This window comes from Apis mellifera, linkage group LG4, assembly GCF_003254395.2.
Source record: "Apis mellifera strain DH4 linkage group LG4, Amel_HAv3.1, whole genome shotgun sequence".
NCBI classification, from domain to species: Eukaryota; Metazoa; Arthropoda; class Insecta; order Hymenoptera; family Apidae; genus Apis; species Apis mellifera.
In genome coordinates this window covers 8929240-8953390 of record NC_037641.1, presented here as the reverse complement: position 1 = coordinate 8953390, position 24151 = coordinate 8929240, and the positions used below count along the sequence as shown (strand labels likewise).

Below are 24151 nucleotides of genomic sequence, written 5' to 3'. Positions count from 1 at the left end.
GAGCTTTAAAAGATCTACTTCATTATAAGAGGAAGTTACACGTGCACGTTGAATTACTCGAAGAATGTTTTGAGCAGTTGTTGTAAAGTCAGTTTTAACTAAGATTAAATTTTCAAAGAGTAAAGATTTTAAACACCTTTTAATGATGATTACATTTATTATTATTATTATAAATCAGAATTCTTATTCAAAATTTGATTCAATCTCATGGATATTAAAAATAAATTATTAAAATTTACAATATATGAAAATAAAATTATTTCAAATATGTATAAGTTTAAGAATTTATGAATTTGATTTTTGCATTAATATTACCTTATATATAAAATATTACCTTGAATAAATAATAGGCGTTTGACACGAGTACCAAAGAAAAAAGAAATTTAGGATTTGAAAGCATTTGAAAGGTTAAGGGTTAAAAGGGTATGGTACATTTTCTTATTTTACAAAGAATTTTTCCAAAAAAAAAAAACAAAAAAAAAACAAAAAATATCATACTTCAACACAAAAATATGAAGCAATTAAAACGAAAAAAGAATATTTTGCTTTATATAAATATAACATCTCTACATGCATATATTATTATTGTAAATTTTAAATTAAACTATCAATTGTGCAGATTTTTAAAAGAAGGAATTTTTTTCAATGGACATTAAAATTAAAATTTAATCAGTTAATAATAATAATCAATTAAGAAAATATTATTAATAAAAACTTGATTGAACTATATAATTTACTAGATGTGATAATTCTTAAATAATTAAAATTCTTATATACTTTGAATGGAATTGCCCCATGTAAATTACTGAAGAAAAGATAAATTTCATTATATTATCGTCTTTTTTTAATAAATATATATATATAAATTTTCTAAGCTTTGAAATTACAATTATTATTATTGTTTAATCATATAAATCTAATTAACGTTAAAACTTTTTTTTCTTTAGATTCTCTAATATGAATATAAATAAACCTTTCTACCTATTGAAATTAAATATCTATACATAAAATATATCTTATTATCATGAAATGCGATTTTACCTGAAATGCATAATTCATGCACGTTTACATGAGTTGCTATGATCGATGCATCAACGATAAAATAAGACATATATTTGATTTTCCAACGAGAAAATGTGTTCTGCGAATCTGCGAAGAAGATTAGATCCTAAAGAACGTCGGATATCGGATCGATCCATTTCCTGATCGCTGGTCAGACCATGGAAACTGGTTACTCGTGATGGCAAATATCTCTGCCTCTGTATTTTGTTGAAGTTTGTTATTCATATGTAAATTTTGTTTTTGCTCAGCACAGTTGTTTAGATATTTTCATAGAAATCGAAGATTATGGATTAATTTGATATTTGACTTTAAAAGTGATGATTTTGTTAACTATCATATTGTGATGATGTTACTTTTAGTTATTTATATAATCTAACATCTATATATGTTTTGTACTTTTAATTTTAGAAATTAAAACATTAGAAATGTTTAAAATGATTTTTAAATAGAATATGTAATTTTGTTATTTTTAAAAAGTATTAAATACTTTTATTTTATTTTTATTTTAAATTATATGTATTAATAGATTTCAAAGAAAATATTCTAAGATTTTCAAAGAATTTTGAAATTAAAGAAATTGAAAAATCTACCAAATTTTCAAGAAATATTTTTGTTATATGAATGTTAATTTTTAAATTTCAATTTAAAGATTTTTCATTCTCAAAATTTTTAATTTATTTATTTATTTTTTTTTTTAATAATTCTAGATATATTTTAATCCTCTCTGTTGGAACTTCGTGCGAAAATTATATTTCCTCGAAAAATTTTAGAAAGAAAGAAATATCGACATCTTCGGAAACTTGAGTTTCAAATTCTTTGGTTACAAGATTTTCCATTTAGGATGAAGGAATCATGTATCTGAAATCGATAATAACCACTGAGAAATATGAGAAAGTAAAACAGCAAAATATTAGCTTTTTTTTAGATTTCTATTTTGATCTATCCCTCAGATTTCAATTCAGTTCCCAAGTTCAATAGAATTATATTTTCCATCGTTTGCGAATTTCCAGGATGATAGTACGGAATACATTACGTGACACATGTTCGCTAAAAAGAAACAGAATAAAAAACGATGGAATTTGAAATTTTCACCTTTGAACTTCATTACATTGCGTACGAATAATTTTTTTCCCGCTTTTCTATTATTTCTCTCACTTGTATGATTGTGAATTTAGATATAGGAAAGCAAGCATAATTCAATTCAAAAAATAAAAAAACTAATTTAAAAAATAAATAGCAATTATGTATATGAAAAGAGTTCATTTTGAAAAATTGATAACAAAAATGAGTTCTCCAATCTCAGCTATATTGATACGAATATATTTGATACGAACCTTTTAATTTATTTCGGCATTTACCTTGTAATGATTTTCCTTATATATCCTCGTAATTGTATCATGTGTATACAACTTCAAGCTATTATTCTATTATACATTATATTCTGTTATTTATAGAACAGCATTATTATCGAAATTTTTGAAATTTCGCGGAAAGATTTTGAAACACATTTTGAATCATTGATATCTTTGCTTTCTACCATCTTTCGTTCTACCTTTCGTTCTCTTGCAATATGAATAATAATATTCGCACACTTGCCCATCATTCGAATGCATAACGAGTCAAATTAGAATATTTATGATGCACTGGGATAATATAATTTTGATTTCCTTATAGACTAGTTTCATATGACATTTAAATCGATATTAATTTTAAAAACGTGTATGAGAAACTCGAATGACACATGAGTTACAAAAAATTACATTTATCATGAATAACATAACTTGTAGAAAGGTATTTATATATTTAATAGATCTGCCTTGAAGCATTAGAACTTTCAATACTAATAGAATATAATATTTCAAAGTAATTGTTATATGCATTTTAAAGTTATTATAATTCTTATGATAAAAAATTACTGATAAAAAGTTTATTAAGATAAATTATTAATTCTATTTTGAAAATTTAATTTTATTATATTTCGTGATATTATAATATTATATCTATTTATTGCTAAAATAAAAGAAAAATTTCAAAATGTTTATTTTTTTTCTTTTCGTTATATAGATTTTTATTTTTCTTCTAGAATAAAATAATTTATTCTACGAACAAACAAATAAATATATTATTTACAGTCGTAGAATAATATAATTCATTTAATCACGAAACAAACAAAATCAAGATCACTAACCTATATAATCATTTCATCGATTCTTTACTCCATTCTCCATTTCATCAAACGATCCTTTCGTAACATCATTTGCCCATCCAAAGAGAAAAGAATTTACATGGATAATTGCATAACTTAATATTTCGTTACACACGACCATGTGTGTTTGCTAGGTGCGAAGTTGCCATCTGAGATATCCCGTATTCGTCTCTCGTTTTAGGTTAGGACGGCGCGACATAGAATATTTATGGTGTTCCGAGTCACGACAGCAGTCTTCGTCGTTTGCCAGAAAGACACGGTGCGGCGCCACCATGAATATTTAGAAAATTAAATCGGCCAACTTCATCATCCCCCTTCCTTTCCTTATTCATCAGTTGTGCTAAACTTTCAAGTAATCGCAACTTTGTTTTAATAGATCGTTAAAAGCGAGGAATTATAACGTTCGCGATGAACAACCTGGTTTCGATCGGTCATCACCGTCTGCTCGAGAACTTCAACGTTGTATAATAAAGAGATCTTTTCTGAGTTTGTGTAGCTTGATCGGAATTAAGGAAATTTGAAAATAAGAAAAGCTTCGAGAATGTATATTCGATTGATTCTTGACCGCTTGCCGCAGAATAATTTGTATCGAGAGTTTGCATTGTGCCATGTGCATTTATGCGATCGAATATTCGAAGAGGGAATCAAAGAAGTTGTAAATTTAGCTGGTATCGAGTTTCGATCGATGGCTTTGATTTAGGTTGAATGAGAGAAAATAACTTCACCTAGAAATATAATTATACGGTTTAGTTTTCGTTCTGAAATTGATTAAGAGAATAAAACGCTTCACCTAGAAATATAATTATGTGATTTAATGAGAGAAGGTGATTTTTTAAAATTAAAATTGTGATTTTGTTTAAATGTTTAAACTATCGCGAAAAAAATTGTAAAATAAACAACGAGAGTCATTTTCTTATATAAAATCGATTAATTTGAAAATTAAAGTGATCTAAAAGAAAGAATATCTTATTAAAATGATGAATAAAATTGTACATTATAAAATATTTATTGAATAAATGAATTGTGTGTTATTTATTACCAATTTCAAATTTTATTTAAAAAATTCGAAAAAATGTTGACTTCTAAAATAAATTTTATAAAAGTGAAGATATTTTAAAGATAAAATCTCTTGTGAAAATTCTTTCAATATAAATATAAAACAGTTAACAGTGAAAATAGAAAAATTTAAATAAATTGAACTTTTTTAAATGACATTCACGTGTAATAAACGATTTTGAAGTGGAAGTCGACAACGAAAAATTTCAATTTTTTTAAAATTAATAAATAACATATTTTCTATACTTAAATTCCGTTAAAACTAATAGAAAATAAATTATTCCATGTAGATATTTTTTTTCCGAATTTTAAACACAACGTAGAACAATTATTGCGTTATTGATTTTAATCAATGCAAGAATGCAAGATGTAAAATGTAAATAAAATATTCTGCATTCATTAAATTTCATTAAAAATAATTTTTTTTGTAATATTTTTTTTACATATCAAACGGGTCATGTAATGAAACACGTTATTGATTTTAATTGAAACGAAATGCAAGATAAAACTTTTCTTTACGAGTGAATTTTAAAACGGCAATGTATAACGTAACGTAATGTCTTAGAAAGAAATTAATCGAACTTTTGATTCTAATTTTTTAAAGAAACAAAATTTTAATATCGTGATATATAAAATGTTTCATTGAACCAGGAATAATAACAGCTCTTTATTGCCTAGGTCACGCCATCGATATATTTTGCAACTACTTGTTGCTCCCCAACGAAGTAGCTGTCATTAATGTTGTACAATAGGTAATACCATAATACATCGTTATACCATAAAGGTAAAGGTTAAACAATTGCATTGTAATGCAATTATAAGCATAGTTACCATAAAGAGATTAATAAATATCTCTCGACGAATTTATTCCAGAAAATTTGTGTTTAATAAAAAGATATATACACATATCAAATTATAAAGATCTGTGAGTAATATTTATTTGCATCATTTGAATAATCTTTATTTTAAAATAAATTTTTACTTTTTTCAATTAACAAATAATTTTAATATTGATAATGTATTGCGCTAAAAGTAGCTAAATTTCTTTTAACACATTTTAAAAATTTTCCAATGTTATTTCAGAAACGACAACAGTTTCATCTCGTATAAATCAAGATGTATCTAGTTTATTTATCGCTTTTGTTTTCTCTTGTTATTTTATAATCTCATATGGCATTATGAAAATTAAAGATTTCAAAGAATTATTTTGTAATACTACTCGTCCATGTTTCATCAACTAAAACATCCTGAACTTATCTGAAGTGTGGTAAAAAAGATGGCCAAATCAAGCAGAAAGCAGATGACGTATGCATCGTTTTCATGAATGCATATCTTCTCATCATGGATAAATCTGGTTTTGATAAGGAAATCTTATTAATCCTTTCTCTTCTACGAACAAGGTAACATATATAATATAAGAAAAGTTCAAACATTTTTGTTAGCATTTTCCTAATAATTTTTAAAATTGGTATAAATATTATATTGTTGTAAATATTTGAAATTATTATATCGATAAATTTAATATAATATCATATAATACCATCTAATAAAAATTTAAAAAAGATAAGACTAGAAATGCTTTCAAAAATGTTATGTATTTTTCGAAAAATACATTCTTAAAAACAAATATTTTTTTCTTTTTTTTTCTTTTACACGAAATACAGTGTAATATCTCTCTTGCACAAAATAACATTGTATTTCTATAAAATACAATATATCTCTTTTACATAAAATAACATTATAGTTCTATAAAATATAACATATTTCTTTTACGCGAAATAAATATTGAAATAAATATTGGAAAACAGACACGCGAAATATTTCGTTCAAAATGTCGCACGAACGAAATTGCGTCGCGAAATATCACGTCCGCAAATGCGTAGGGGTTAACCGTGATAACTCGTTTTGGTTTTCTGATTGAGTTATTCCAACATTGAATGCCTGGTTCCACCAAAAAAACGGGCAACGAGATGTTTTGGTGGTGAAAAATAAGAAGAATAATATGTTTCTGTGTGCATGTATATCATACGTCATACGTGTATAACCTCACTTTAAATGTTTCATTGTATACGTATTACATTGCAGTTTCAAAAACAATTTTGTTGTCTTATTAATGTCACGTGAGTATTATATAGAATTATTATTTTAGAATTCATAGATTAATCGTGTTTCATTTATTTGAAATATTTATATGTGTAAAATTAATAAATTTATACATGTTTATACACAAAAGATAAACTATTATTGCAAATAGAAAATAATTAATAAGTTAAAAAAAAAGTATTATTAAAGTAAAATTGGGTTATTATTGATTTTAGTTTTCTTATTATTTATTTAATGAAACGCAGATTTTTCTTTTAATTAAAATTGTGCCTCTATATTTACTGAAACAATTCGCTTACTTTAATATATTTAACGTTAATATTTCTTACGAATAATGTAATTCCATTATTTTCCATTTTTCTTCAAATATATCTAAATATTATTTACACTTGCCATATCGTCATCAATATGCAAAAGCAAGCAATATCTCTGCCATACAAAACAAACAGAAGCTAATTCAAACGAGCTAAAAACGGAATAAAAATTCCTTTCCTTCCGTAGATCATGTAGGATGGACACACACAGAGCCTGATAATATTAATTTTCGCTAATTTAAAAAAGAGCTTAATATTCAACTATTTCATTCTCCTTAAAGCAATACAATAACAAGCTCGTTACCCGTTATTCGTAAAATAGCAGTGAATTCGAATAAATTTCAAACAATTTCATAAAAAGTAGGAAAAAAAAAAAAAAAAATTACGGACGATACCAAAGAATTTGAAATACGAAATGAATGTGACGGAAAATTTATAGCTCGATTTATCTCTTATTTTAATGGCAACAATTTAACGACTGAAAAAAAAAAAAAATAGTCACAATACGACAGCGTTAATCCCTTGATTTATCCAATCTAACGATTTATTAATCGATATATTGGATTTTATTAATCGAATAAAAATAAAAATAATGGCCAGAGTACTTCCGGCCATTTAAATATTCATGTTTTAATTAATGTATCGAATCACGGTATATCGTGTTATACGAGCGAAATATTGAACGAAATGGGCGTGTATGAACATTGGTGAGGATTAAAAGAAAGGATTTTGACGCATTATTTTGTTGAAATTGGTATGTAATGCAATGATAAATTGGAAACGTATAAAAATGATATAACGAAGACCTCTGGATATTTTTTTTTTATTTATAGCATAACGTTACCATGTTAGTTTAGTGGTAAACTTCTCTTCTTAAACTATTATTCAGAAACTTTATATGCTTATGCTCAGAAACTTTTATATCACCCCATATATTTTTAATTATAGATCCTTACATGCATGCATAACTTTAACTTATAGATATGTATGGAGTGAGATATGTATAAAACTTTTCTTGTCATTTACTATACATTGTCCAAGATAAATGCATTAATATACGTATTATGAATTATATTTTAAATCGAAATTGTCATAAAACAGAGAAATTAAAACACCGCGAGCGCTTCCTGAAAACGTTTTAATTCACTAAAACCTCTATTTCAAATGCTTTTCTTGGTAAAAGTATTGCGTGTCCCTAGTCCATAATTTCTTCCTTAGGGAAGTGTTATTAACGAAATTACAAACTAGTTCACATGCGTGCCTGGATACAATGGTATGAAAATAAGGTCAGAAGAAAAGCTTTAGTTTTAATTAAAAAAGTGAATTGCCACGTGTCATAAAATTAAAATCACCGCCTTTGTGGAAAAAGATATATCATTGTGACAAAAAGTTGGTTGAAATTTTTCGTGAGTGGTAAGAAAAAAATATTTAAATCTACCCATTATTTAATAAAAAAGCTATGTATGAAAATTAATTATTTAACATTGTGTATATAATTTTCATAGAACCGAGATTATAAATCAAATCAAGGAATCATATTTAAGAATGTATCAATTGCAATTTATTCCATTCACAATTCATTAAAAGATAATGAAAATAATGATCTTTTTAATTCCTAAACAAAAATAATTTATATTATTTAAAATTTTATGTAGATTACGTTTGATTTAATTTGTTGTTGTTAACAAAAAAAAAAAAGAAGAAAAAGAAAAACTAAAACTAAAGCTAAATCAGCTTAAGTTTTTCACTTTATGCAAATTTTAAAAAGGAACCAAAAATTGTCAAAAGTTCGTTCCCGTGTTAATGCATTTTAAGCGTCGTGTTAATCATTAACCCGATAAAATAAGCGGATAATCTTGATCTCTTAATTGTGATTTTCTTTTTAATTCCTTTATAGAGTCACTGTAGATTCTCATAATTAAAATACTTTGCGAATATATATTTCCACTATTATCTTCCAACTCACGTGAATTACAAACCTTATCGGACGATAAATACTGATAACAAGAAGAGTTAGAGAATTTAAAAGAGTATTTAATAAACGAGATAAAATATCGTTTAAACTTTTTCTCTAATGTTCCTTCGTGTAATAAATATTTATGAAAAATACGAAATACATGTTTTTCGCAATAATAGATTGTGATCTCAAAAAAAATTGAAATTAGAGGAAGAGAGAGAGAGAGAGAGAAATTAACAAGTTTTTGCTTTTTTCCATGAAAAATTCTATCTCAAAGAGAAGAAGAAAAGAATTGGTGTATTTTTTTTTTTTCCATTTTCATTTCGATAAAGAATAACTTCCTCTATGTACACATATTTTCTGTGCAAGGTAGATATAACACGCGATTAAAGATTAAAAGCCAGGATCAAAGATATCGAGTGAAATACGCGAATTTGACGGCATCGTACCTGAAATATACGAAAACAAAGGCTTCTTTCTATTACCTCCTTCTTTTTCTCTTTCCTTACACCATTCGACACCTACTCTCTTCACGAGAGCCTAAGAAAATTGAAATCAATATTGCAAAATGCTCGTACGACTTTCGAAAATGTGTAAAATTTCAAAGAAACTGCACGAGGAAGGAAATAAATTTTTATGCGTGTCGCTTTGTTTAATTATTTATTTAATTTACAATATTATTAAAGTTGAAATCATTTGTTTGAGCGGAATTTATATTCTGATAATTTATTAATTCGTTAAAATTTATTAACAAAAAGATTTTGTGACCATTATTATTAACGATCGAACGTGAATTCACTATGGATAATATTCCATAACTATATAACGGTTACGTGGCATGTATTGTTATCGATATAAGCCTGTTATCGATATAATATAATAATCATATGGACATAATGTAATATATATATATCATCGATCTAATTATAAAACATCATGGAAAATTTTAAACGTGGCAACGAATAAAAAAAAAAAATAAGAAACGAAAACACAAATAATCGTTTCGAAGAAAATAGCAAATAAATTTGTTTAAAGATAAAATTATTTTAGAAATAAATCTTACCCGCGAAATAAATGATATGAAACGAAAGTTTATTTCGATAAAATCTAACCCAATTCTCTCAATCGAGCTCTATCCTGTTTATTGTTCCTCTAATGCGTACACGTATTCGAGGAAGATACTAAAAATATTTACAATGTCTCGGAGAGAAATTTTAGGAATTCTAGAGAGAGAAAAAAAAAATACGTTAAAAGTAATATTTTTACTTAAAGAGTTCATTAATATTCCAATGCTACTCGGTTAATGCGATCATCGATTTAAATATCGCGGCAAAAATGTCTTCGACTCTATTCGACTTTCAAGATGTTACATCCTCGTGTATAGAATTGTACAATACTCGAGGGCGGACTTGAATCGAACTTGGACAATGAGATAGTTCGCATACAATAGTATCACGTTACCGCGAAAATCGAATTTCTCTCTTGTAGACTTATACACTGTTCATCGTTCTCCACGACTTCATCATCTTATTTTCTAGACAATTAGAGCGAAATCTTCTTCTGATTCTCTTTGTTCGACGAAACGAATACAAGAAAAATATTGCTTTTCGATACATTCACTTTTATGCCAATGAAACAATGAGGGAAAGTCGGGACAAAGTTTTTTTTTTTAAAATTATTAAATTTATGATTTCAATAATAAAATTCTTGGAATATAAATCGTAAATAATAACAACGACTCGATTGAATTTGAACATTTTTCGAAAAGAATTTTAATTTTGATATAAATAAAAGGGTATTTAAGTAATGACATAAGAATTAAAATGCATTAAAATTTTAATTCTTTGGAAAATATGTAATTTTATTCGTATTGATAAAGCATTAACTGCTTACGAGGTAATTACAAACTTTGTATAATATCTATACATGTAGTTACATGTAATAAATTAAATTTTACATATTACGAGTAGAGTAACAACTTTATTCGAGCTCAGCAATTTTGAGTATTAATTGCAAAAATATAACGTACAGGTTTAATGGAAATATATGAATAAATAGTTCGTATATTATGTAATTCTGAATGAATATAAATTAAAATTTATCGTCAATAATGAATAGAGATTGTTGATTTTATTGCTTCTTTTTGTCACTTCATTTATGAAATATTAGTGGCATAATAGTGACTTTTAATACTACAGAAATATTGACAAAATTAAAAGTTGATTTGGAGTTATATCTCAGATCGAAAAGTTTGTACTAATTTTAAAACGTGGAAATTTTCAAACGATAGATCAACGATAAAAGAAATTTTTATATCAAGAAATTCGAACAAATAAAAACAATCTCAAGGGATAATCAATTCCCTTTACACCTAGAGCAAAGCAATAAAAACTTTAATTCCACTCTAAATTAGCTTCATTTGCATACCTGATCTTAATTAAAATACAAAAAATACGATAAAGTTAAACGTTGCGAGATAAAATATTATAGCGAGAAACAATAAACATTCCTACTTTAAATATATACATGTACTTCGTTGTTTATATGTGAGAAATCTTAAAAATATTATACAATCTTCAGAAGAAAAATATCTTTATCAAATTTGTTTGCTTTCAAACGCAATAAAAATTAACGATTTATGAAGAAGTGTTTTCAATTTCTTCCATCGTTACTTACAACATAGAAATTTCAGAAGAAGATAGATATATTTAAGAACATCGCCAATAAAATCGAAAACAAACTTATAGATTGATAAAAGAAAGAAACAGGAGAAGGATCCTTTCGGACAAACGATCAAAGGTTGAAGAAAAAAAAAAGACATAGGTGATAAGGGAGACGAGTTTACAACGACATATACCCACCTGATATCGTTCCAATCTCGAGGTCCACGTCGCCGAGATTTGGTCCCTATTTTCCAAAGACTTTTCACGCAACGCAAGAACAGCCAGCTAAGATCGGTTGTTCGGCAAAGGTCCTAGCATTTGCTCGGACGATGATTCACCCTCTATTATCACGGGTTTGGGGGCGAAAACGAGCGCATTCATTCCGTTGGCTCTCGTTACTCCATCGCTCGAGGTGAGATTCCACCACCCTTTTCCCTCCCCAGAAAACAATCCGGCGGCAATTACCGGCAATTATTCGTGCACCGAGAAGCCCAACCTCTCGGTGTATCCGTCGAATTAACGCGAGACAGGCCGCGCGTTGCGTGAACGTCGAAAAGTCACTTGGATTGTGGGGTCCGTGCAATGGGGGTGAGATATAATCGGGGAGGTTAGGTTGAAGTAAACCAAGAAGAAGAAGATCCTTTCTTTTATTTTGTATTCGGAGGCAATGTGTGCAAAAAAAAAACATAAACGAACACACCAATGATCACGTGAACAACACTCTTTCTTTTTTTTCTTTCTTTCTCTTTCTTTCTTTTTCTTTTTTCTCTTTTTATTTTGTTTCTACTCACTCTTGGGCCAAAGAACACTTAACGACTCTTGCTCGAGGATTATTCGCTCTCGATTTTTCGCGATCTCTGTTGTTGTTTATCTAGCTCGATCGGATCATACGTGTCTCGCGGAACGCGAACTGTAGTGAGAGCAGTGGGCACGATCACGCGCGAAACATCGAGGAGAGTAACACGGAGGGATACGCATGGAATGGAGAAACTGAGCGAGAGCCAATAACGTGAGAGGGAGAGAGAGAGAGAGAGAGAAAGATAGAGAGAAACGGAGAGAGACAGAGAAAGAAAGACAGAGAGAAAGGGAAAGAGAGAAGAGAAAGAAAGATAGAGAGAGAAAGAGAAGAAAGGAGAAGAATAGAGAACAAGGTATAGAAAGAGAGGAGCGAATGTGGAGGAGGTGGAGATAGAGCGCGAGAAGGATAGATAGAGAGAAAGATAGAAGGAAAGGAGTATATACGAGAGGAGGCCGGTCAAAGTGTATACGACCGACAAGGAGGGAAAACGATGTTCTCGGTGCAGACGCACTCGCGGTCTCTGGTATATACGTAAACGCACAGAAAATCGACGTGCACGCGACGGCGGTCGCGACGATACTGCGCCCTATCGGGCGGCCCTGCGCAAATATAATACCACCCCTCTCTCCTACAGTCCGGCCACACTATTCTCCTCACCGCCACTGCCACCACCAAACCAAACTCAACCCTCTACCGACGATCGGTTTCTCTTCCTACCCTTTTATCTACCATCCTCCTTCGCCCCCTTCGCTCCGCCAATCCTCTACCCATCTCACCCTACCCGCCTCGATTTTCCATCCCTCCCTCCCCCTCCCCTTCACCATCCTCTTCTCCTCCGCCCTGCTATCCCGCTTCTCCTTTTTTTTTCCTCTCTACCCTTTTTTCCCCCCTCCCTCTCTCTCTCTCTCTCTCTCTCCCTCTCCCTCCCTCTTTTCTCTCTTTGTCTCTCTTCTATTTCCACGGCGTTGGCGACCCTTGCCACGCTACCGCAGAACCTGCTACAGGGATACCCTCTTTTCTAGAGCAAGGGGGGAGGGAGAGCTTTGCTGCGAGCTTCCGGTGCACACCGATGGCTATTTCCGTTCACGCTCCAAGGACTCAAGACGACGCAGAGAGAGAGAGAAAGAGGGAGAGAGAAGATCGGTTGGCCAATCGCGATGGGCTGGCTACACCTTGTTTCTCTATCGTACGAGGTAATCGTACGTATCGTTCTCGATCGTGTATGCCGATTATGTCCAACGACCGATAAGATTCCTTCTTTCCCTGGACTCGCTATTTCCAGCCACCCTTTGTGCCGCGATTCCGATGGACGCGACCGCTCATCCTGATTTATTCGATATATTCACACCGATACGCACCGTGAGCCGTAACCTAAGCGTGACAACGATCGACACGGCTCGTTACAGGCGAACCGGTGCGTCAGTCTTTTATAATTACCTTTACCTTTGCCCACAGGCCTACTAGATTTTCCAAGTTTATTTGCGCGGATCAAATGCGCGAACGTATAAATATATATATCGTATCCGATAATACGTTCTTTTTTGCCCCCCTCCCTTCTTTTTTTTTCGCTTAGTACTTTTGTCCAGTCTTGCGTGTTACGCGTTCTCGTTGTGAATCGTGAAGAAGGTATCGTGCAAGAAATGTGCTGTCGTTCTTTTTTTTTTTATACAAGAAAATAAGATATTCTCTAAAAATTTGACGTTGTTAATTCGAAGGAGAACGAAGGGACCGTTTCGTCCAGTACTTGTGTTTCTAGAGTGAATAATTTTGGTAATATGTTATTGGTGTATTAGAATTTCTATAATAAAATTAATGAAATATATATAGGTTAATTAATAATTGATATAATCTCAAGAAAATAGTGATGACGAAAAAGAATAACATTTCTTTTTTTTTAGTTTTTTTATAAAAGAAGGTGGAATAAAATTATTACGAATTTTTACGAAAATTAATACAATGGTATCGGTTTATAATATCGGATAAATATGTTTTATTTTATTTTCTCATTAACTATTATATCGTTTTATATAGAGGTTACAGTTGAATAGAAAGATTCAGAAAGATGATATTCTATTCGAGATGGTGTGAAGTTCAAGTAAATGTTTCGAAGCTGCTTATACAAATATATTGTTACAATAGTTTACAGAATTACAGTATTAAATCTGACATTTTGCACCTATATATTAATCTTGAGCAATAATGTTAAATACGTTTAAAAATGATAACTTTGAAAATACATACATAGAAATAAAAAGAAATAAAAAGAAATTGATTTGTTAAAATTATTTTATTCGAATAATTTTAATTTATAATTTCTTTGCTTGTTAAAAAATAAATTTTATTACTTGCTTAAATTCGTACAGATGAATATTTATAACATTTTTCAAATATATCAATATTGTTAAAAAAATTTACAAGAAAATTATCATTATTATTGATATGTTATTTAGAAATAAAATATTTTTATCCTTGCATTCGCATATTTCGTTAAATTAAATGAACTTCCAAAACAGATGTCATAGATATCGTAGCGGAAATAGATCGAACCATTTCATAAATAGTTAACGGCGTTCAATCCACAGGAAGCTCCGAGGAAAACGCATTCGTTAGCGGTTAAAATGTAATGATTTCGTTAGTGATATTAGATATAGTTGTAAATTGAATAAAATATTAAGCAATTTTAAGCGTGATAAATTTATACAAATATTAATTTTTAAACTTTTAAATTAATTTTTATCGATATTTCTCTGAAGGAGGATAAAGATATAAATAAACGTCAAATTTCGTGAAATTTTGTTAACATACACGTGTGATAAGTACAATAATTTTTAGAGAAATATAATTACCATAAAGATTTTAGATTTATTTATTAAATATATAATCAACAATGAAAATATTAGTACAAATTTGAGACCGATTTGATCTAGATATCAGATGTATTAAGCGTGCATTAAATTCATATGTGTAAATGTAACAACTTTTAAGTAAGTTATTAGTTTCTCAACCTTGAAAGTTCTATAATTTTATATCATAACAAGAATTTATGATATGTCTGAAGTTGAAATTCATATTACGTTATGAAAATTTAATTCATTTTCAATTCAATTTCAAATAAGATATAATTATTGGAATGAGATGAAATAAAATTTATCTATAGAATTTTTATCGTCTATGCCAGCAAGATTATTATTATTATTTACACTAGCAATTTAACAAAATTATTATTTCAATATCATTATCCACAATTAGATCTTATGTGGTCAGATAATGAGATAATTAAATGGATAATAAGATAATTAGAAAACATTTTACGTGTGTATCATTTTTCGAGAATATTTATTGAATGCCCACGTGGTTTAAAATTATCACTCTGATAATATCTTCGTTTCATACACGATCTGATGTCCATTTTCATCCCATTTGGTTCAAAATATACGCCAATAGTAGAATTTTATTCAATAGTAAAACACGTAAAATATTTTAGCATGAAATGATAATCCATCCAATTAGAATGATAATAACGTTGTAGTGAAACGAGATTGATGCACGTTTGCAGCCAATTTACAGTTAATGCATTTGTGCAATATAATCAATTTGTAAATTTCATTGTGCCTATATAACAGAGATTCTCAACGATATAGTAATACGTTACTAAGTAGTAAACGCACAAAATTACACGGACATTGAAATATGGACTTTATTAAAATCCATATATATATACATGTTGCGTGTGTTAATTCTTTTATTACTAACATTTCAACTGCTAAGAAATTATTGAAAATTATTAACAAATTTTTTTAGTAACAAAATTCTCACAGAATTCCATCTTAATGGAATATTCGATACCAAAAATGATTTTAGAAATTGATTCGAAGAAATAAATGAAGATAAAATTTTGATGGAATATTACATTCTCTATCTACTTACTTATTCTAATTTTCACATTCCTTCCTTTCGTTAATTTCTTATTCATTTATAATTAATCGTAAAATCGATTAATTCTGAATCGCAGTAATCTCGCTCCACGCCTTTGATTTTCATCTCGATCGAATACTCGCGCGTTAAAACACGATCGATGTTTTTTAAATGCAAAAAACAAAAAAAAGAAATACGAATAAAGGAATGAACATTGATTGCACAATGTATAGAGAAATTATTGCAAATGTAAAAGCGGTGGACAAGAGGACGCGAATGAATAGAAACGGGGGTGCGCTCCCTGTGAATTTTGCGAAGCAATCAGGAAGAGATGTTCGAGATTTTTGCTGAATTTCTTTGTTGAATTATATTTTGTATAATTGCTATTATGATTACCCGAGATAACAAATACCTTTTGTATCTACCTTAATAAATGCGTATATATTTTATAAATGTTGGAAAAATTTTTATCGTGCGCCGTAATTTTATTGAAAATGCGGGACAAAAGGGGATGGGTATGAAAGAGAATCGTAAATGAAGATCCCAGTGGGCAAATAGTACGAATGACAGAAATTTTTTATTCCGAGAAAACTGTACGGAAAATTAAACTTTTTTTGGTAGGAAAATCTGTACGCCTTCACGCGTTGAAATATATTTCAAAAAAGATAGATTATTAATGTATGGAATGTCCGGGATTAACTGGCGACACTGTCCCAGTGTTATTAGAGAATTCAATTAGGTTGAATCCTCTATTTATAATTCATAAGCTCAGATTGAATTTTCTTAAGGGTCTCGGTATTCATCTGGCAAAGAATTATTTATTTTTATATTTTCATTCTTCAGAATAATGCAAAGAAATTAGAAGAAAGAACGAACGAAGATTTTAAACTTAATTATAAAAAATATAATTCAGAAATTATTTATTTGAAAATCAATAAAAATATTACACATAGCTAATTATATCTACACGTATCTGTGGATATCAAAGGAAATCTTTTTGCGTTTCTTTTGTTCTTCGACTCTCTTTGAGAATCTCTCGATGAGAAGAGAGAAGAAAAATGTTATAAAAATATATTACAAATAAGAACATAAGTTTATTAAATAGATGCAAATATACTCTATTAATACATAACGCTTAAAATATCTCCCTCTGAAAACGCACGTACAATTTATATTTTCAAATATTTAAATTTCATACGTATTCATTTGCAAATAATTCTGTTCAACATGATGATTTACAGAGATAACTATGTACAATTATTTTGCTTGCTCGATGCACGGCCGAGCATATGAATGTAGCACGCGTGTCTCTCTCTCTCTTCATCGGACAAAAGAAAATCGAGATTCGTGTGAAATTAACCTGAATAATTTCATTTCTTGTCATTTATACGTGATATGTGTCCTTTCGAACGTTTAAACAGAGAGAGAGAGAGAGCAACGTGACCAAATCCGTGATAAATGTCATTTTGCTACGTTTGTATTTCCGATATGAGCTTAGCTTAGTATCCGGCCAATCGATAAACCGTGTATATGAAAGTGATGCTCTCAAAAAAAAAAAAAAAAAAGAGCCGCGTATCTGTGCACTTTCTGTTCATTCAGTATCATTTTAACCTCCTCGTTCCTTAAAACGATCTCAGATTTATCCGCCATCCACTGACTAAGTAAGTTATTAACGAATAATTTTAATCCGGGAACGACTTGCAAATAATTTTTGATTGTATTCGTCATTTGCATAAATTTAGATCGTGACACAATTCAAAACAACTCGCACTATATTAATCATTAATTTCATTATTGACGACTAATTATTATTATTCCATTTCACGTTTGCAACCAATATTTTGTTGCACGTTATTTCACAACTGTTCATTATTATAACATTATTATTCTTTTAGCTTATGATATCTCGTACGTTGTAATTCTATCGTTTATTGGGATGCGTAAATGCCATCGGTCCGAGCACCATCCTATTACACGATCTAATTGTCCACTCAGCTACAACAACAACACGAAGCTGTTTGATCGTTACGTTTAATAAAAATTAGGTTAATCAAGCAATATCAAACAGGTTTCAGTTAATTTCTAAAAAGCAGATTTTGTCAATATTGATAATCAAACATTTACATATTACCATAACCACGTGCGAGTAAATATCTAAACATCTGATAAGTTAAATATTTAAACTTTAATAAGTTAAATATCGTAATAAGTAGAATTGTTAAATTGAGTACAAGTAGGTTAAATCCATTTCTTTTATAACATCAACATGTGTAACTTTCGCCATCTTCCGTTAAAATTATTTCGTTCTCCCTCCCATGTCGATTTGTAGCGCGATTGCACGAATAGCCTGAATTTTCTGGTCTAGATTTTTTGGTCAAACGCAAAATCTTCGATTTTCCAATATAATTCCAATATACAGTTTCGTGGAATTTGTACCGCTTCTGATCTTCCTACTCCTTCAATATTGTCTTATGTAAGTAAAACGCATAAAAAAGGTTATATCCTTGGAAGATCGCCGAAATAAAAAGGGAATATGAATATATCTTTCACGTGGAATATTTTACACCATTTCTCGTTCGTTATGCGTTACATTATTTCCAGTTGAACATATCTTGTGCTAAATATCGTGCAAAAAAAAATATATATATATATATTACATGTATATGACAGATACAGGTATGCATGTACTTATATGCTACGTATTACGTGAGCTGGAATAAATTCAAGAAATGAGATTTTCGCACGAATGAAATTTTCCAGATTTCCAAGCGATTCTCTCCTATTAAATTTGGAAGTTGTCGATGATTTAATGTAAATATCTGAAAGAAATTTTCACTCGCGTCGCCTCTATCGATAATTTATGCGAATCGAAGATATTTATCTCTCTAAGGTGTGATATCGTGTGTCCCTAACCATGAATATAAATTAATAAATCATATTAAACTATCACAGTGCACATGTGCAGATATTCTCAGTTCGGTGAGAATCAAGTGAATAAATCACGTCGTTTGTTAATAAAATATATGTAAAGGATTCGTATTGCACGTAATAATAATAATAATAAATATATCATTTATCACTTTTATAATTTTTATTTGAAATTTTACTTGATTTATATATGAGAGATATTTAATTTAATATTTCGATCGATATAATTTATCACAATATTCGTGTCTTCTTCACGTTCGTTAATCCAGATTTAACGAAAAAAATTTCAAGTTTGATTTCTGGGAATAGCGAATGGATGTGGAGTTAAATCGTGCAAAGCAATTCAGCCAAAGTTGCGAAAGCATTGAGTTTTGAAATTGGATGTCTTTTAAGATTATCCTTTTGGAAGAATTGCTACGTTCCAAGAAGAGGACACTCCACGAAGGAAACTTTCACTCTGTGGAAAACTAAATATATTTTCCAAAACTTTTTTCCAAGACTTAGACTCGTATCTAATTGCAAGTCTATTGTTTCTTCTTGAGATCTCTGCCAATATCACTTGATTCGAGTTATTCTTTAGATTTCAATCTAAGGAATAAACAATATAATTATATTAAAAATTATTTTTAATAATCAGTTTGATCCATGATGAGTTAGATTACATTTTTCTTTAAATGCTATTGATAAACTTTCTTATCAAGATTTATTAAGCATCTTAATATAATTCTTTGGTAGAAAAGATAATGTTATTAATCATTAATCTAACATTATGATATTAATATTGTAAGCTCATCATTTACGAACAATTGCTGTGAAAAATTTTCGAATCAATGAATTGGATGAAACGAACTTGCATAGCACTGGATTAGACGCCATTACACTTTTAGCAGAAAAAGGGAAATAAAAAGAGATGTTTACCAATAACAATCTAACAAAAGGAGAATCGCAACAATTGGAACTTGGATTGCTATTATCTCAGAAAGAATTGTAACAATTTATTTTAGAAAGATTATTATCCTCAATAGATATCTACCATTTTAATTTTTCCTCGCAGAATTTTACAAACTTAATATAAAGAGATGTTTACCAATAGCAACTTAACAAAAGAAGAATTGTAACAATTGCAACTTGTTTGAGAAAAAATCATAATCAATATATTTTAAAAAAATTATTATTCTCAATTAGATATTTATTATTTTAATTTTTCTTTGCAGAATTTTATGATGTCAAACTTTTTACCTCAAAGATGAAAGAATATTAATATTCTTCTAGATCAAGTACAATAAATATTGCAAAATTATATGAAATTTGAACTAGATATTGAAAATTATCTGTGCAAATTATTTTAAAGAAAAAGACGAGAAATCTTTTTGGTCAAATCAATAGTTTCAATTTAATATAAAACTTTTTTTTATAGAGAGATAATAAATTTTCATAGAAATATAATATTTACTTTCTTGTAATACAAGGTAAATCAAGAAGGATCAACGAAAAATATAAAAATATAAATTTTCATTAGCGAATGACACATTTGGACGACCCAAATTATCGTCTTTATCCGAAACCAACAGCTTAAGCTGTGTGTTTCCACCTGAGCATTCGCGTTAAACGAACACCCCACAAACAAATTGGTGTTCGTGTGGTACTCGTTACTTCGAAGTAATTGTACAGGTCGATACCATTCTTTAAAGTTTGTACATGTTGCTACATGTTGCCTGCTACATTTTTATTTCATTTTCTCTTGAATACGATATAAAACCTTTCCTCCTTATTCTCGCAAAAATTCACTTTAAATTATAACAATTGACAATTGATCGATTTGCAATTCGAATAAATTGAAGTTAAAAATTAAACAATTTTATTGTCCAAGTATCTCGAGTATTTTCTCTTTTCGTGCTAAATTTTATTGTATTTTCAAAAAATATTTGAAAGAAAGAATTCGAATTATTCGAATTATATAAAAAAGAATTTTTTGAAGATTCAAAGATATCTATGATGCCTGAAACGTAGGAATTTGAAGGATACTTTGAGTAATTGGCACGAGTAAGTGGCGGTTACCGGTGAATAGGTTCGTATGCAACTGTGGAAGTGAAAATTTCTTACCAAGAATACAGAAAGAGAGCCCAGAGCGACATTTTTGAACAATGTAAAATGGTCGGAATCAAAGTAAGCGAAAATTTTTTTTTGGAAAACTACTAGGATCATTTTAAAATTTTTTAAAATTATTTATTACAAAATTTTCATTTATTTTATATATTTTAATTAAATATATTTTATTTTCTTAAAAATAATCCATGATTTTCCTTATTGTATCGAAAAAAAATCGAAAATTGAGAGTGTATAGAAATGCTTATTACATATCATCCCTTAATTTTCTTTCTCTCCTCTATTGTATTTTATTCTATACAATCTATTATACAAGTTCAAAGGAAATACTTTATGCAGTATGGGTTAAGCATTTTGAAAACATTATATGATCATTGAATGCTTAAGTACTTTGTAACAAGTAGAAAAATTGAAATTAAAGAAATAAAAATTCATTTTTATTTCTTTTTTTTTTTTTAAATGCTTCATGTTTCATGTTTGAAAAATTAAAACTTATTCAAACTATTAAATAATATAGAAGAAAATGCTATGTATATATTTTCAGTTATTTTGATCACAATATCCTTCTAAAATGCTTATGTGAAAGCTTGGTATCAGAATTAATATTCTGGTTATTTTCATTTCAGAGAGATTGTTAGAGATAGCTTTATTCCTCGACAAAGGATACATTGTATTTATGTCACACTTATACAATTTAAGACAATAGATTCTATTGTATTAAGAGGATAACATGATCTCTCAGTATTTCAATATAATAGGATGAAGAATCATTTTAAAATATTAATCTTGTAAAAATTTCTATTCTTGAAAATATTTTATTTTACTATATAAATGATATACATAAATAGAATGAAAATAATTTAAAAAAAAAAATAAGTATAATATTTATACTTTTCTTTGAACAAATTCTCACGATATTAATTACGTTCAATAATTATTGTTTATTTATCATAAAATTTAAAATATATAAAATATAGTCGGTTCCATTAGTAAAATTAAAATCGAAATGCATAAATATTATTTTTACGTAGCTGTATCATTGTTCACGACGTTTTAACCAACAAAAAAAGTATGCTTTTCACCCGTTTTCCTTTTGAAAATATCGCGTACACATTGCCATGTAGGCTAGAAAATAACTCCTTTTCATTTTAAGTACTTTAAGTGCTTTCGCACTCTTGTAACAGTAGAATGAACTCCAAAACGTTTGAACGTACATGTTACCTTGTTTCAGAACAATGTTTCATGTCTCTGATATTTTTCTCCTCTACACGCACGAAAATATTTCCTTTCTTTTAATCGAGATTTATAATCACAATAAGTAGTGTAACAATTTTTTTTTTCGCGCACAGAAATATTATTCTTCCAATACTTTTATATCATTTTTATAAAGTTAATCCCAGAAAATAGTTTTTTATTACAATCAGCTTTATATAATTTTTTGTTAAACAATTAAAATACGTTTTACAAATATTCAATTACACTGAACAAAATGATGAGACAGATTTCGTATAATGAAAAGAAGAAAATGCACTTTAAAATATATTAAATGTTAACTAACTAAAATTTATAAATGAGGGAAAAAATCTGAATATGAGTTGAAAAAAATAATAAGAAGAATGTGAATTTATACTTGAACATGGATGATGCCAAATAATATTTATCCAGGATCCTAATAGAAGATACGTACAATCATGCATCATACTCTAATTAACCTATCCTTAAAATTGTAGAAAAAGAATAATTTTTTCCAAATTTTAATACAATTTCAATATTTTATCAAATGATAAAGAAAAAGGACAAAACACATCTAATATCGAGATTTAGAAAATTAATCTCTTGTTGACAGAATTGTAATGGCAAATTTAATATAGTGAAACTTCTTATATTTGTCATTTCTTAAAAGTTTCTTTGGTGTCTTGAGTATTTGCTCTGTTATCGACTTGGATACACAGAGAGTTAGTCATGACAAATAAAACAGTTAAGTAGTATCTATGGCCAGGATAAAAATGAAAAGAAAATATTTGTAGCAAAAATTTGTCGATAACTCTAATTAAGGGCAATGATTAAGTTTTCAGTATAAGAAAAAAAGTGCAATTCTAACGCAATGTGTGCGTTTCTTCACGTATTATTTTTTTTTAATCTTTGGGTGTTGCAACCGCAAGAGTTGTTACAACTCTCAACTTTCGTCGCGCACTTCATGCATTGATCTTCTCACACTTTGTAACACGAAGTTGGAAATTCGAAATGCATTAGCTTTGCCATGTCTAAATTCCCAGAAGTCACGCAATTCTAACTTGTAAGCGCTAAAACAAGCGCGATTGCTTGGAAAGTCAGAATCCACGCCATTCGGGGAACAATCTTCTGCGACCAAAAGTGGAGAACTTTGGAATAACTTTTTCTACCAGTCCGGTAGTAAATGATAATACACGAAGTTTCATTGTGTTCGAGTTGTTCGGATACAAATGTGGCCGGAATCCTTTGTGATTCAGATATAATATAATATAAAATAAAATGATCATCACTTGTAATCATTCGATTCATAATCATTCAATCGATTTAACTTTTAAATTCGTTTCGCTTTCGATTGTTCGATCGTGCCAATTTAAATTTAATTCTATTGCAATTTTTGAATTTGAACAATAAATATTCTAAATATCGTAAATTCAGCTTCGCAATTTTAAAGTCTTCTATGTTTTATCTTTCATAAAATTTAATTTTTTTTTAATTGCCATTAATTGCAAAAGTTAAGTTATTTTAAGAAACATTAATCAAAAGAACGAGAAGGAAAATGTATTTCTGATTAAAAAAAAGATTATTGCTATCCATTTTAACAAGGAAAGTCATCTTTCCATCGGTTTTTCAGCAAATACCGGTATTCAGCTGTATTTATGCATCCATTCACGTATCTTGCCTTGTTCGTTGCAACGCGTACATATAGCGCGTTCATATCGTACGAGGTTATCTTCATCTGCAGTGTTCACTTCTATTCGAATGTGAACGATAAATCGTGAAAAGGTTTCTAGGAACGTCTCGATGGCCCCG

General features: G+C 28.9%; 1 protein-coding gene across 5 annotated transcripts in view; it reads right to left on the bottom strand.

The window, feature by feature from the left end:
• The window catches only part of LOC408804 (1-phosphatidylinositol 4,5-bisphosphate phosphodiesterase epsilon-1), a 107972-nt gene extending 95121 nt beyond the window's left edge, over positions 1-12851 (bottom strand). For 3 of the 5 annotated variants that reach the window (XM_016911810.2, XM_016911813.2, XM_016911811.2), the window contains exon 1: positions 12153-12851. The gene's annotated coding sequence lies outside the window, so the exon portion shown is untranslated. The other 2 variants (XM_016911809.2, XM_016911812.2) reach the window with 2 other exon arrangements.
• Between the last annotated feature and the right edge of the window lie 11300 nt (positions 12852-24151).